The following is a 13642-nucleotide window of genomic DNA, read 5'->3' as shown; positions in this document are numbered from 1 at the left end:
CAACACATTTGTCAAATACGTTCCACACACTGTAAAATTCGTTTTCAAATTAAATTAATTGATTTTTTAATAAAACAAACGCCAAATAAAATGTTTTTGTGAAAAAAAGGAAAAATATATTAAAATATATTCCGAAAATAAATATGTAAAATAAAAATTAATTAAAATAATTGTATACTCATAAAAAATGGTGGTTAAATATAAAATTTTCAAATGAAAAAAAAAATCGATACTTTGAGAAGACATGAATTGGAGTACCAGCATAGTGGAAGTAGCATAGGACTAGTTCTTTCCAAAAATATATAGTTTATATGCAATTCCAGCTCTGGATAATTTTTACGATTTTTTGAAAAACATAAAATTTTGTCAAAAATTCAGAAATTTTCAAGTGGCTCCAACGGGTATTTAGAGAAGACATGAATCGGGGTAGCGGAAGAGTGGTCGTAGCCCATGACTAGTGCTTTCCAAAAATATATAGTTTATATGCAATTCCAGCTCTGTATAATTTTTAAGTATTTTGATAAAACATAAAATTTTGCCAAAAAATCAGGAATTTTTAAGTGGCTCCAACGGGTATTTAGAGAAGACATGAATCGGGGTAGCGGAAAAGTGGAAGTAGCTCAGGACTAGTTCTTTCCAAAAACATATATTTTATATGAAGTTCCAGCTCTGGATAATTTTTACGATTTTTTAAAAAACACACAATTTTGCCAAAAAATCAGAAATTTTCATGTGGCTCCAGCGAGTATTTGGAGAAGAAATAAATCGGGGTACCAGCAGAGCGAAGTAAACCAGGACCTGTTCTTTCCAAAAATATATAGTTTATATGGAATTCCAGCTCTGGGTAAATTTTACGATTTTTTAAATATTAAGTTTTACAAAAATCGGAGTAATTTAAATATGTGCATAGCTAAATTCTTGTGAAATATTTACAATTCCAAGCAGTAAAAAACTGTAAAAACTTCACTACATCTACTAATACAAAAAATTTGGTTTTAAAAACTATACAATAGTCATTTGGAAAGGGCTTGGATTACTGAAAAAATGTAAAATTTTCTCAAAAAATTGCTTTTTTATATTTATTGTAAAATATTTTTTTAGATTTATTGTAAAATATTTAGTTTTTTAATACATTTTCCAATATTCACAACAAATTTTACTTTTGCTACTTTTTCTAGAGCATATGTGAAACCTTTAAATTTTAAAAATGTTTTTTTTTTTTTTGAAATTCAACTGACTTTCTAGATAAAGTCTCTAAGAAAATTAAAAATCAAAGATTTTACAAATTTTTTGAATTAATTTACAGTTCTTGAGATTCATTTTCCAATTATCACAACAAATTGCAAAATATTACCTGTGAATGGTTATCGTGAAAGTTCAGTGCACTCTAACGTTCAAGAGAATCGAGGCGACTTTGTTATTTTATTATTACCTGTAAAATTATGTCCTCAATTTATATAAATCACATGTAACAAACACGATCCTAACAACAAATTTACAAAAAAGACCCAAAACGATCAATCCAATTGACACAGATGAAAAACATATTTAATTTGTGTAAAATTAACACAATATTTTGCTACCTGTATTACTCTCATCAAACGAATGTCGCCGCGTTTGCGAGCGACATTTGTTCGTATCCTGATATAAATTAATTCACAGTATTTCAAGTTAAACAATTTAATTTTTTGTTTGATTGTTGGTATGTGAGCAATTATCAAAGTTTTTTAAATTTTCGTTTTTCCGCAACATGGATCCACGCCTGAAATAAAATGTAGCCAGCATCAAAAAGCATCGCTCTATAACTATTTAATTCCCTATAGGCAACAAGTTAAAACATTACTGAAATTAAATTTCTTAAATTTTTTTAAAATAAATCTTATGCCTTAAATTTGAATTATTTTTACAATTATGTACATTTTTTTCAAATATTACACATATAAATACTACAATTTTACGGATTTTTTAAATAATTAAGTGAAACCCGCTATAACTTGTGCTCTCCTCGATCAAAATGATTAACGCTAACGGATTCATCACATAAAAATATTTTGAATGTGCCATCAAAAAAAATTTTATTTTTTTAACTCTAAAATTAAAAATGTTTGTCAATTGCTCATATATGGCCTCATATCGTTTGGCAAATAAAGTTGTCAAGATCGGTTGAAAGATTCGCCCTATTTGTCACATAAACAGAAATATAATATATATATATATATATATATATATATATATATATATATATATATATATATATATATTATATATATATATATATATATATATATATATATATATATATATATATATATATATATATATATATATATATATACTAAAAATTTTTTTATAGTAAAAGCGTAAAGAAGTTAACACTTTAAAATCAAAAGATATTTCTTTGGGAAATGTTCTTCAAGAATATAAGAAATACCAAGGAAGTACTTGTAGCATTATTTTTTGGTTAGTCAAATAATCTACTCACTACTCTTGTGCTTACATTTTCTATTGTCCTTCAAATAATGGTTTTAATATTCAAATAATGGTTTTAATATTCACCTACAAATTTATTTTGTTATCTTATTTGTAAAACACAATTGTTTCACGCAATCGGTTAAAATATAAAAAACAAGTAACAAATCGAAAATTAAGCACATATTTCTATACTAGATTAACAGAAAGTCAATACTAAAGTACCTCAAAGCAATGCAGACGCTAAGTTATAGTCAATGAAAAGTAACTGCTTATGTAAGTACAACCCTTTAATTAGTTTTTAACGGGTACTCTCCAAATACCCGTTGGATCCACATAAAAATTTCTGATTTTTTGGCAAAATTTTATGTTTTCTTCTCTAAATACCCGTTGGAGCCACTTGAAAATTTTTGAATTTTAGACAAAATTTTATGTTTTTTTCAAAAAATCGTAAAAATTATCCAGAGCTGGAATTGCCTATAAACTATTTATTTTTGGAAAGAACTAGTCCTGGGCTACTTTCACTCTTCCGCTACCCCGATTCACGTCTTCTCTAAATACTCGTTGGAGCCACTTGAAAATTTCTGAATTTTTGGCAAAATTTTGTGTTTTTTAAAAAATCGTAAAAATTATCCAGAGCTGGAATTGCATATAAACTATATATTTTTGGAAAGAACTAGTCCTGGGCTACTTCCACTACGCCAGTACCCCAATTCATGTCTTCTCAAAGTGTCGGTTTTTTTTATTTGAAAATTTAATATTTAACCACCATTTTTTATGAGTATACAATTATTTTAATTAATTTTTATTTTACATATTTATTTTCGGAATATATTTTAATATATTTTTACATTTTTCACAAAAATATTTTATTTGGCGTTTGTTTTATTAAAAAATCAATTAATTTAATTTGAAAACGAATTTTACAGTGTGTGGAACGTATTTGACAAATGTGTTGTGGGACGTATTTGGCCGACGAATTTAACTTCACACCCTTAACAATTGGACAGAACATTGAACTCAAGAAATACTTACATATTTATTTTAAAGTATTGACTGTTTTATCGACTTTGAAATATGCAATTATTTTTTAATTGCTTTTTCAATATTCTGTCGGCAAAAGCGATACATGTTTTATGCTACACCTCCCTTTTACTAAGGATACTTTTGTATTTTATTTGCTATTTTTTATTTTTCTTATCTACTATAGTCATATTATTTCTTAAATCTATGTTTTTAATTTTGTAAGGCCCTTTATATTATGGATCTAATTTGTGACCTACTTCATTTTTAACTAAAACTAAATCTCCCACTTTTAATTTATAATCTAACAATGTCTTATCATAATTTAATTTTTGTTTTAACTTATACCTATCAATTATTTCTCGTGCTCTCTTTTGTGCTATTTCTAACCTATATCTAACATAGCATAATCTTCTATATTATATAAAGGTGATATTGTATGAAAATTGTTGAAACCCATTAGGAATCTTACTGAAAACTAACTCATAAGGTAGGTGAAATACCTGAGCCATTCATTCCAATCACATTTGTCAACGGATATGTATGATCTTACATATTCGTTGAAGGTTCTATGACTTCTTTCTATAGTTCCTAGCCTCTAATGATGATGAGCAGTAGATGTAATATTTTCTATCTTCAAAAGCACCGAATTTTTGTACCCATGTCCGTAATGAACGTCTTCATCGGTCCATAAGTAAGAATAAAATGCCATATTTGAACAACTGATTTTGCGCTTTTATCTTGAATAGGTACCGTTACAAGGTATTTTGTCATGTCGCATATTATTGTGACATCATATGAATTTCCGTTATATGATTTTGGTAGTAGACCTATAGAGTCCACTATTACCATATCAAACGGTTTAGCTGGTGTATTTGTCAAAGTCAATGGCATTTTTGTGTTTTTTGTAATTTTAGCCGACTGGCATTTTTGGCACACTTTAACATAGTTCGTAATATCACGAGTCATGTTCTTCCAGAAATAATATCTTTTTATTTTATTAAGAGTTCTTGAAACACCAGAATGTCCGCCCTCCGCTGGATCATCATGATATTGCTTCATTATCTCTATTAACTTAGCATTTGTTACGTGGATCACCTCCTTAAGTAGCGTTATCAATACTTTTAATAATTTATTCGAAATTTTCTCACTAGGTGCCACTTGTAATTTATTAATTTTTAGTTTACCGACCACTTCTTCGAGCCTTGGGAAAAATTGTCCTATGTCAAATTTCCCATTGATAAACAATTTATTTATTTTCATACATGCAAGTTTCGATTTACCACGTTTAATATAAAATGTATGTGGGTCAATTTTGGGCCTGCAAAATTTTCTGACGTCAGAATTCATAATTGGGTTATATACATTGGGCTTCTCATGTTTATTTTCTAAATGCTTTTTGTTTAATGTAACTGGAGATTTTTCAAGTGACTCTTTTGCCATTGATATACATTGTTATTTATAGCCCAGTGTATAGCTGTTAACTGCTATTCTAGAATTAATTTATTGCTTTCGCCCTTTGTAAATACTTTTGAAGCATATACGACTGGAAGGTGCTTACCATTGTGTTCTTGTGTTAGAACGGCATCACAAGCTTTTTTTTGAAAAATCTGGATACTGAAGCAATGTTGGACTTATTAATGCCTTTTTTAGATGTTTAAAATCCAAATCACAAGCCTCAGTCCATTTAAACTCAACATTTTTCTTCGACAACCGTGTCAAATGTCTTGAATAATTGGAAACATTTTTGATGAATCTTCTATAATAGTTGCAAAGCAATTTCATTATTCTTTGGAATGAATTAGGGGCTATTTTTAAACCATAAGGTAATCTAGTAAATCTGTATGATCCATTACTAGTTGAAGAAGACGTAAGATCTCTAGAATCTCTTTCTAGACCTATTTGATGAAAACCTGACATTAAACCAAACAGGAAAAATATTTTGCTCTGCCAAGTTGGTCCAAAATATCATCAATTCTTGGTAATGGGTATTTATCCGCTACGAGTTTTTTATTTATTTGCCTATAATCGACCACTAGTCTCCATCTCTTTTTATCGGAATTAGGAAGAGATTTCTTTGAAACCAATAGTATTGGACTATTATATTCAGAATGAGGTGGTTCAATAATTTTTTAACTTGTCTATCTATCTCTTCCTTGTGTACATGTGGTATACGATAATAATTTTAAATATATCGGAGTTGTGTCTTTTACTCTCAACTTTTGTTCATAAAAATGTTTTATTGTTATAGTTTCTAATCCAAAAATATCACTATAATCAGAACAAAGATTAGTTAATGTTTTTCAAATTGTTTTGGAAATTGTTTCTTTAAAATTTTCATTATTTCTAATCTTCTTTGGCCATTGTTTATGTTATTATTTGTGACTATACCATAATCAGCAAAATTTTCAGTTTTTATATTAGATTGCTTTAATACTACAGGGCAATTATTGGTATTTAAAATCCTCATAAAGGCTTTGTTAGTTTTATCCAATGTGTTAGCTATAAATACACCTTCTTGGGGCTCCTGATTTGGAACCAATATTTCTTGCTCAGTGAATTTCACTTGACGAACGACCTCTGCTCTGGCTGGCAAATTAATATCGCTGTGAGCAGATATAATTGCTGTGAAATGTTTTCAGGCCTTAAAATAAAAAATCAAGATCTTAGCTAAATTCAAGAATGCAGTTATATTTTTTAATAAAATCCATTCCTATAATACCGTCACATGGTATCGGGAATTTATCTTTCAGTACGTGAAAGTGATGAGGAATCAAAAACTGCTTGTATTTTAGATCAAAAATTCGTACCAAGGGATCTAATTTTGCCTTCGCCTATTCCACTTAATGTTGTTATATGTTTAGTATTTAATTTTTTAAAGGCATACTGGTGTTTTAGCAAGGATATGTCTGCACCTGTGTTTACTAGCAGTGTTATTAATTCTTTAGTTTGATTAATCTGTAGTTTTATGAAAATGCTTAAGTTGAGGTTAATTTTGTATACTTTTTTATTTACTGTTCTGATCCTAGGGGAGCGTTCTGGTTTTCCGAATCACTTTCTTTCTGTTCCTATCATAATTATTCTATCTTTGTCCATATTATAGTATGGCGTTTTGTTGACCTGTTGCCTCGGTGCAACGGTTTACAAACGTGCTAACAGCTTCGTTCATACTGTTACATTGACCTTATCATTCCATGATAAGTTTTACTTTATCAATTGTGCAGTTTTTAGGAAGTGCCTTTACGGTAACCTGCGTCGAATATTTGCTTGCTAATTCGCAAGACAAGCCGATATATACGCGTTTTCTACTGATTTTGTAAGATTTTCTATCTCTGTACAATATACATTTGCTGTTTTATTATTTTGTCTTATGTTCTTTATCTTTGATGATAATACTTCCACCGATTCTCCCTTAACAGTACTATTCAGTTTTTTAACAATTTCGACCAAAGCCAATAAATCAGGAAAAGATCGTAAGTTTTCAGATTTTCCATCAAAATCTGTAAGTAGCATTGATGCTGAATTCAAAAATTCCACTACTGTTAGCGACATTGTTTTATCTGTTTTTGATTCTTGCTGTGGAAAAATACCACTTCATGCAAATTTTCTGTTAAGTCAATTTTTATATCTCCCTCTGCCGCAGTTTGATGTGCTTTAGTTAGTCTGTTATAATTTTACGTTAAGTATTACTCTTATATCCTCAAAACAACGTAGCAAAGTTTGATATGTTGGTGAATTGTTTCTTCCTTAGTTGGTCTGTCAATATTCAAACATTTGTAAGATCGGTCAAATTCATCTCTAACTATTCTAACCCTTTTTACTATATCTGACCACTCCATCTATACTCTATTCAAATCGTTAGCTCGGGTTGTATATTTCTTCTTTAATCCTTTGTAAGGCGTAACAATATATTTAAACGTATTAAAACAACATTTAATTAATTCAAGATTTGTATTTCCCTGTACTACCTCTACTTCATTGACCACATTGGCCGAAGGTTTTTCTATTTTGGATTGTTGTTTTCCTATTACAAAGGACCTTAAAAAAATTTTTAATTGAGCTTAAAAACTTAAATATTCTATTTATTATTTTTATTATTCATTATTCTTAAATTATTTTTATGTATAAAATAAAAATATTTGTCAAGTGGCGGTTAACGCCTACTGATCTAAATGTGCAACTTAATGCACAATATCTATTATTATTATTTTTTAATGTTTTGTTTTTAATAGAAGATCGATTCTATCGATCTTTTCCCACATGGCCGACGCCTGGTTCCATGGAGGCGGTGGCTCCTCCTCTAGTGTTATGGCTCTTGGGCCTGGTGTACCGATTCTGTACCTTGGCCGTACAGACTTCTGACGGATACTTAGCTGTCCGCCAGGAACCACAATTTTGCTTTTTAGTGCCCTTTTATTTTCTGGCACTCCAAAAGACTTTTTATAATAAAATAAATGCCTTTATGTGCTTTAAAACAGCACTCCCAAGGCCTTTTTGATTCTTTTTGGTGCTTATTATTTTAAGCACTCCAAAAAAGCTGTCAGGATCGCCATATAGTGCTATTCATTTAATTGCTTTTTCAATATTCTGTCGGCATAAGCGATACATGTTTTGTGCTACAATACTACGTATTGTATATTTTGTTTAAGAAATACTATAACATTTAAAAAAATAATTAAAAAGGAACTTTTTTGTAAGCGGTCTAGCTAACAAACGGCCATCGATGGACTACAACTATTTTGGGAACCATTATAAAATATAACAAAGATTATTTGAAGCTGGGTAAAATATTGAATTTAACATGAAAAATCGTGGCCCCCAATACGAATGGACAAAACTTAAACGAAAATATTTTGGGTAACATCATATTACATTACAGCAAATATTTTGAGGGAGGTAAATCAAGCACAATTTTTTGTGAGACGGTCTAATATATATTTATTAGCTTATTCGACCCGGCATTGCCGGGATTTTCAATGATTTATAATATTAAATCTATAGATAAATTAACATTGTCTTTGTTTTTTAACCCGGAAATTAATATGTCGAAATTTAAATCTACATTCAAAATATTTAATTTTCATAAAATTTACCAAAAGCACAAAAAATTACCTTTAAGATTAGCAACAAAACAATAAAATATTAATTCTTAAAATTTCGGATTTTTATTCTTTTTCCCCTTAAAGCATGATTTAAACTCTTAAAAGCATTTAAAATTGGGAAAGCTAAAACCAAAATATATTTCCTTTAGGGGCCTTCACACGATCACACTTTACATACGTAAAGTCTAATAAAAAAGTAAGAAGAAATTCCATCCGTATTTCAAAAAAAGTATAAAATTCGCATTTTTTGTGTTTATAAGATTGGTATAAAACAATAACAAAGTAAGATGGAAACAGCTGTTTAACTTTTTTAAGTTTACATAAAAATACATTCCTGATCTAATTCTACGAAGAGAGTATTTTCACACAATGTAGTAAGGTTTCATTACATATTGTGTTAAGACGATCACATACGTATCTTCCTACGTAAAATTTTGACAGATCATATAACTTGTTTGCTCCTGTGAATGGGCTTTAGAATAAATAATTTTTTAATTAGAGGAAAAGTGTGTAGTAATTTTTCGCTTTCTGATTTATGTTTCAAAAAATGCCAATTTCCCAAATAGTTTTGAAGTGTATGGTTCAAATTTCATAAATTTCCCAAATTGTAGCAAAAATACAACAAAATTAGTTCCTTTTATCTATAAATTTTATTTAGTTTTTTTTTAAAGGTTTTTAAAACAAAATTTCCATACAAAATATATTTTATGAACCGTTTATAAAATAAAAACATTGTTTGTAAATAAGGGGGTATGTATTTTAAGAAAAATTATTTTATTTCTTCATTTAAAAAATAATAATTTTATTGCGTTCTGTATTTCGTCCCTTTCTGACTTTTGTGGAATAAAGATATAACTTTAAAGCCATTGGGTCATTTGTTTGGGGGCTAGGTGAAAAAATGAACCGATGTTAACTATTTTCAAGAGGCTTTGTCTACGATACCATAGAAGTCAAACTATAAATTTTGACCAAATAAACTGACTATTTTTTTTAAATCAAATTAAAAATGAATTGCTTTATAATATTGTATAATTTTTTAATATATACAATAAATTTTTTTTTAAAACATTATTATCGATAGTTAACAAAATAATTTTTCAATATTAAAAAAGTATTAACAATTTTAAGTTACAATTTATATTATTGTATTTACAAAAACGATTATTTCATGATGAAATCTCCATCTAGGTGTATTGCAATCTCGGGGTAAAGAGATGCTAACAATACCTCTGGCCTGCCGGGACTATAAACTGGTGATGTCAAATGAATCTTTGGCTTCACCTCATAATGATTTGGCATGAGGTCTAACCATATAATCTGGCACTACGGGTAACCAGTTGTCCAAGTCCTGCGTGGTCAGTTGGTTGATGTTCCTTCGGGATCCGCGTAGTGGCTGAGTTTTAATACCCAAAATCGAGGGGAGAGAATATTGGTTTAAGGACTGATATATCCTATACATAATGGGTTGGATAATTCTTTCTTCGAACAGGTCTGTGTACAAAGCAGCATATGCTGGATTCCGAAACATGATCGGTATCTCTTACCGTTCGTGTAGTGGGCCATCTCAACAGGATATATTGATACATGCTGCGCGACTATTCGTCGGGGCAATTATTAGAATTAATTGACTTAGGAAATTCCTATTTCTTTTGTTACATTGATCGGTTCATAAAAGAGGGATCCTGATCCATTTCGTTAGCTATTTCGGACTACCAAATAAGTCTCAAGGTGCTGTTGCCAAAACAACAGAGCCATCTCAGTAGTGTGATTGCGCGGGCTTTAAGAGGTTAAGGAATGCACTGGAATGGGTCATTAGAAGATGGAGATTGCATTTTGAATAATGAAATTCTTTCATGACATCATAAGGGTGGCCGGAAGATTGATTTCACCTGATGTTGGGACTTGTCACCCAGTGGATGAAGAAGACCACCGTGAGATAAGGCCGTCAAGGCAGGTGATCACGTTAAATCTTTCGACTCAGAATCATTTTCTGAGTCGATTTAGCTATGTCCATCTGTCTGTCCGTCCATGTAAACCTTGTAATCAAACTGCAGGTCGCAATTTTAATCTATTGTCCCAGGGACGAAGCCTATTGAAAATGGTTAAGATCGGTCCATTATTTCACCCAGCCCTCATACAACTGAAACCCGAATAGGGCTTGTAATCAAAATACAGGTCGCAATTTTGGAGATAATTCAATAAATTTTGGATCTTCTATGGTATCGTAGACAAAGCCTATTGAAAATAGTTAGCATCGGTTCATTTTTTCACCTAGCCCCCATACAAAAGACCAACCGAATAGGGCTTTAAAGTTCATAATTATGTTAATATATTCGTATCTCGACAAAAAGCTGCAAAACCAAGTTTTAAACTTTCTTTGATGACCTTCATGAACTTCATAATTATAGTGCCTCATTTAACCCCAGCTACTATAAAAAGCACCCTTCAAAATTTAACTTAAATATTCACAGTTTTATTAAACACAAATGGCTTAATTATATCTGAGGCAAGGTACAATTCAACTTTTGTGCTTTATTACGAAAACTAAATTACATTTTATTTTTATAAGAGGTGTAGGGTGTTATATGTTTGGCCTCCCCGACTATAATTTCTTACTTGTTTTTTAATTGAAAAGACACCAATAATCGTTTTTGTAAATTCAAAAATATAAATTGTTACTTAAAATTTTAACAATTTTTTTAACAATCAGATGTAAACATATTTAGTGTCAAATTTATTTGTACCTTAACATAGATATTAAAAAATGCCTTAAAATTCTAAAGGTGGTAAAATAATTCATGGTAACAAAATAAACATGCATTTCGATCACTCTACAAACTTTTGAGGTTGCATTTATTCATTAATAATGGATTATCTTGCATGCTGAATTTTATTTTTAAATTTTATATTATTATTTTTAAATTTGTTTAAATTAAAATTTTTTGACAAATGTATTTTTTTATTTCTATTTTATTATAATTATAAATATACATTTTATGTTGACACTTTAATATTTGTAATATTTTTATACAATTTTTAATTGTTTATGCACTTTTTGTTTTTGTTTTTAATATATTTCTTTGTTTATTTTATTTATTGATTTATTTATTTATAAAATACACCGAAGTGTGAAAATAAAAATTTTTTGAATTGTTTTAAAAAATTTATGAATACCGATCGTATGCCAAAAAATCAGTAATATTTTTGAATATCAAATTACAAATTATTTTTAGACTAGAAAATTGTATTATGATACAAACATTTTTGGCAAGTATTAATACTCGGTATTGTAGAGAAGGGTATATATAAGTTTGTCATTCTGTTTGTAATTTCTATAATATAATTTTCCGACCCTATAAAGTGTATATATTCTGGATCCTTATAGATAGCGGAGTCGATTAAGCCATGTCCGTCTGTCTGTTGAAATCAGTTTTTAGAGGTCCCCAGATATAGGCGAGATCTGAATCTTCAATAATTCAGTTAGACATGCTTTCGAGAAGATCGCTATTTAAAATCAGCCAACGTAGATATGAGCAAAAATCCGAGACAACCTCTGAAAATTTCATCAAAAAAAGCCACATTTTTTCATGCTTTGTTAAAAAAGCATCAATACTGTGAATTGGATAAAGATGTACATGTGCTTGTGGAGATGTATTTGGTTTTATTCAGCTGTGTATTTTTTTTTTGTATGTTCTGCTGTTCTGTTCTCACGGAGGTGAAGGGTATAACAAGAACAAGGAGATAAAGCAGTAATATGTTGGTAATACAGCTCATATTTGTTTGAGGGTGGTAATACAGTTTGACGGTGGTATTACAGTACAACGGTTAATATTTCTTTCAGCTACAGTTTATATTTGTTTGTGTGTATGTTATATGTGACATGTGTGCAGTGGCACAAAATAAATAAAATATGTTTTTCAAAACATACTTGGCGAAGGGTATATAAGATTCGGCACAGCCGAATATAAAATATTACTTGTTATATAATAATATGTAGATAAATGGAATTCAATAATAAGTAGCATGCTAGCGGATCGTTTTTAATGGTGAATTTTTAGACAACTTATGATAATTGTAAATATGAACAATTTACAAATACTTTAATAAAAAATATTGTTAACAGAGTCTTTTGATCCTTAACATTTTTATAAAATATGTAAATAAATGAATTTTAATAATAAGTAGCATGCTGGTGGATTGTATTTAATGGTGTTTTTTGCTGCCATAAGTGGTGCACTTTTTCTACCTCTTTCTCTTTTTTTGTTTTTTTTTTTGTGAAAAAATTTAACTTTGTATAAACTTTGCATATTTTCTGGCAACATGTTTCACCTTCATTTTAATAAATTGGTTTTAAGTTCTGCTCTCTTTAAATAGCTGTTCGTACTACTATCGTGAAAAAGATAACAAAAAATATTTGTTTTGCATGTTGCATGTTGTATGTGTTTGTAAAATTTGTAAAAATTCCAATGAACATTGTTCTATCGTGAGAGTTGAATATGCAACACATTATGAAGGTGTGATTAATCCTAATATGTAATATAAATTTGTTTGTTTATTAATTTGTGCGCCAATCACTCCTAAACGGAAGAACCGATGTTCTTTAAATTTGGAACATAGAAAGATATATGTCTGGAAGCGTCAATAGGCTATTTAACTTTCCGAAAATTGGTTTAAAAGGGGTAAAAAATTGGTAAAAACGACGAAAAGCGGGGAAAAATGGTACTTTTGTGCTTAAAAACTTATTTTTGACTATTTTAATGCGAAAATATTTTTGATTTAGCATTCTAAAATATGTATTAGCAAAGATGCGTTGCGAAAGTTGGAACAAAACTGGTATCAAAAATTGGGAAAAGGGCGAAAAACTGGGAAAATCTGTACTTTTGTGTTTGATAACTGATTTTTGTATACTCTAATGCGAAATTATTTTCGATTTATCTTTATAAAGTGTAAGACATTTTTATGTGCAAAGTTCTGTTGTGAAAGTTTGTTTAAAACTGGTAAAAAAGAAATGATGAAAAACGGGCAACTGTACTGTTTTTGTCCCCAAA

The sequence above is a fragment of the Lucilia cuprina genome, chromosome 4 (genome assembly GCF_022045245.1).
Source record: "Lucilia cuprina isolate Lc7/37 chromosome 4, ASM2204524v1, whole genome shotgun sequence".
NCBI classification, from domain to species: domain Eukaryota; kingdom Metazoa; phylum Arthropoda; class Insecta; order Diptera; family Calliphoridae; genus Lucilia; species Lucilia cuprina.
This window is presented reverse-complemented; position numbering follows the sequence as displayed.